The sequence below is a fragment of the Dendrobium catenatum genome, unplaced genomic scaffold (genome assembly GCF_001605985.2).
Source record: "Dendrobium catenatum unplaced genomic scaffold, ASM160598v2 fragScaff_scaffold_1539, whole genome shotgun sequence".
Classification (NCBI taxonomy): Eukaryota; Viridiplantae; Streptophyta; class Magnoliopsida; order Asparagales; family Orchidaceae; genus Dendrobium; species Dendrobium catenatum.
This window is the reverse complement of record NW_021320001.1, coordinates 324980-329032: the sequence shown is the minus strand read 5'-3', so window position 1 is coordinate 329032 and position 4053 is coordinate 324980.

The window sequence follows — 4053 nt, the reverse complement described above, 5'->3', positions numbered from 1 at the left end:
TCAGGTATGTTCTCTCACCGATCTTTAAGAGATGTCAAAGAAACCAAGAATATTGTTGCATTTCAGTGCTTTGAGTCTCTCCATAATCAAGTTCTTGACTTAGAGAATCAACTGCTCTGCCCTGAGGTGCAATCAAAAGATGTAGAAACATTCGATGATCTTAGAAAATCATTTGAATTATTTCAGAGAAGAATTCAGGCGGTAACCTTCAATGTCAGATTTAAGAAATTGCAAAACTTACGTCAAATGACCATTCATGACACATTCAAGTTATAAATCTTGAACCACCCTAAGTTTTTGTTAAAATTTTGCATACTTAACCGAGATGCATACTTAAACAGGTGCATACTTAAGTGGGAGGTTACTGTATTCCTCTTACAGTTAATTCTAGTTTATTTTGCATTTCTTTTCCAACAAAGCAAATAACCCCAAAATAAAAGGCACAAATGATGTGCAATTCAAAAACACCACTAGCCTTTCCCAAAATCCAAATGGGTCTAACTCTCAACAAAGAAACCCTCATAACTTGTTTAAATCTCAACAAGATACTAGCGTATGTCATTATTCACACTTAAATACAAATAAACTGGTCCATATTGGACTGATTCAGTCGGCCCAATAGGGCTGGTGCCTGGTATATTCCAGGCGGAAGAGGGGGGGAGCTGGCTCCCCTTTGGGGCCCACGAATTAATGGCCAATTCAAATGAGGGGGTGGTTCAAGAGGGAAAATTAATCAGGGAAGGGTTGTTAATCTTTTGGCTCTTATTTTGTATTCTCTAATAGGAGGGAAGATATTAGGGTTGGGGTTTATGCAATTGTTGGTGCTTTTTAAGAATTTTTTCTTAGGTTTTGGGCTCTAACTGTCGGTTAGAGAATTGGAGAGCCTAATCTTCCTCTTGAATTGAAGATCCATTGCTTACTTATTTCCTTCCACTTTTCTTCAATTATTAAGTTTTCCTATTGTTTTGTCAAGATATTTCTTCAAAAACTGTTGTGTTCTTGCTGAAATTTCCAATTTCAGCCACTATTTGGGTGATTCCTGCACTTGTTTCAAAACAAATACCTTTTGCATTATCTCTAGAATCTCTTCCATAACCATTATTGAGAGAGATCACTCTTCATGCCCTTCATACAATCGCATCTTTATCTCCCATAATTAAGAGGTTCCCTAATCTATAAGAAGTTTGCACGATAGTAGAGGACCATGCTCTCATTCACGAGCCACTCAGGAGGTCGAATTATGTGGAGAATTGCATGTAAATTTAGGTGCCTTGGTTTGCCTTTCTCACATGCTCCACAAAAATTTAGTGGTTCTATCCTTCTCACAAAAATTAAGTTTTAGGACAATCAAAGGGCTTCCTAATGGCACATCAACCACATATTTTCTCCTCAACAAAAAATGAATATTCTGTGGATCTATTGGATCCTAAGTAATACTTCAGATCTTGTGTAACACATGCATAAAACATAATAGCAGATTGAGTCAGACTTATTAATTCTCTCAATTAACTTAATATTTTAGCAATAATCTAAAACATTTTTATAACTTTTTTTTTTTAAAGTTGAGCACTCTGAGATCCTAATATAAAACTTAGGTTTTTAATTTTTTCTTAATTTAAACTTGATTGATTTATTTGGGGAGTTTGTTTGGCAGGGAAGAAAAAGAAGAGGGGGTAGGTCTATGCGGATTTTTTTGCTTTACAGAGTGGAAAAGAAGAAGAAGGGCGTCTACGTGACCTTGTTCGACAGAGAGAAAGAGAGAAATATTTGTAGTTGTTCACCTCCGACGTTGTCTTTAATGGCATTCAACACTAGTCACAACCGGTAAAGGAAATTAGGGATGAGATGGGGAAGAGTGAACGGAGAAGAAAGAGATCAAGAGATAATGACCAAGAATAAGTGTCAAGCATGTGGTTTATAGAAGGTACATAAAAAGTATATTGATTTTTAGATTTGAATAAAATAAGAAGAATTGTACCATAATTTAATAAACCCTAATATAAATTTCTTATGAAATTGTATAAGCATTTAGATGTGTATGAGAGAAGTAAAAGCAAGAGAAGAAAAATTCCCTTCTCTTTTACAATTAAGATAAGAGTTAAACACTAAGTAAATTGATATGAATATGTACATGATGCATAGGTTGTTAATCAAGGGAAAAATTGACTAAGGTCAACCTAATATTGAGCAACCTTAAAATGAACGAATTGATCTTCTAAAAGGAAATGAGATGGGTGATTACAATTATATTTTATAGCAATTTTACTTTTTTAATGATTTAATGCATTGATTTATATGGTCTATTCTATGCATATTTATTAATGTTGGTAATATATACTAATTATGTTGAAGAAATCATCAAATGAACTTTATCATATTATGATAAATATTAAATGTGAAAGCATCTTAGTGAAACTCATGCATGCACAAACTAAATATAAATATAAAATAAAATAATAAAAGAAATGTATATGTTGACTAAATAAAGGAGTTCATCCTCTTATGATATTAATGAAGATCTAATGTATCTCTGCACGTAAAATAAAAAAAATTAGAAAAAAATGGAATGGAAATCATTGTGTTTTAATTGGTGAAAATTTAGATGATGCTCTTGAAACGGGTGTTATAATTTGATAAAAATATTATAAAATACTATTTCCTATAAAATGATGCTTTTATCTTTGCAAGGACATATATTTAAAATCTCATAAATGAAAGATTTAATTATTACTTATGACTTGCATATTATTTTCTATTGATTTTCAATTACTCCATTATAGAAATGTAATTAGTCTCCGAGTTTGATGACTAAAACTGAACTCATTAAGTACAATACTTCAGGTAGATTAAATGACATACAGTGAAAGTTTTATATGCAAAAAAAAGGAGGAGCAAATGGGAATAGATCTGTAAAGTTGAAGAAATATTGGAGTTGACTTGAATTATATATGTTTAAATTGTTTTAGATAATTAGTTGCTCTTTGTTAAACTTGGATGATATTTTATTAGATTATTTTAATTATTGTTGAAAGTAATTTAACTATTGTTTATTCTTGACTTGGTATTCTAGGTATGCGGGCAAGTTGTGACAAAAGTGGTACAAGAGAAATGATTATTTTCAAAAAATATAAATCATAATGAAATAATCATTAGGATATCATTAAATTTTAAGTGAACTGATTTGATATTATCTTAAATTCTGATTAGGTGATATTATTTTTTATTTTAGAAATATGGATGATTCAGAGAAAAATATTTGAGAGCTCCAACAAATGTTGCTCTCGATATAAATACTCTTTCATAAGTGAAAGTATAGAAACTATTGAAATTACCCTAAATACAACTTTGCCTTATACTATTTTATTAAAAATATGAGAAAAAGTATTACAAATGGATCGTCATCCTCAACCAAAACTTAAAGTTTATGTAAGAATTAAACTCTCTAAAGGTATTACTATCAAATTGTTTCTCAAGTCTATGTCCAATTCAATTCATTGATGGATGATTTCTCCAGAATAATATTTCTTCCATACCCGCTCTATCTTTGGACTTGACTTTTCTATTGCATTTAGACAAGAACTTGAACATGCACCAAAAACCCCATTGCAAAATACCTATCCCATGAAAAGTTATCAAAAAATCATAGAGCATTTATGTATAGAATCTCTAAATTGCTTATTTCAAGTACCATTTATGAACATTAGATGATTTGAATTGAAAATTAGCTATGATGAAAGAAATGCTCTCTAAAGGAATAATACATGGAGTATTGTTGATCTATCCAAAGAAAAGAAGATAATCAAATGCAAAGGTATTCACATTAAAATGCAAAGTTGATAGAAATGTGGAAGAATACAAAGCAAGATTAATAGCAAAAGGGTTTACTCAAACTCATAGTATAAGCTATCAAGAGATATTCTCTCATATTGTAGTGAAATTCAATTGGCCACTTCATCAATTCAATGTTAAGAACATATTTCTTAATGGAGACATGCAAGAAGAAGTATACATGAGTCTTCCTTCCAAATTTGATGATAATCTAGAGAAGGAAAA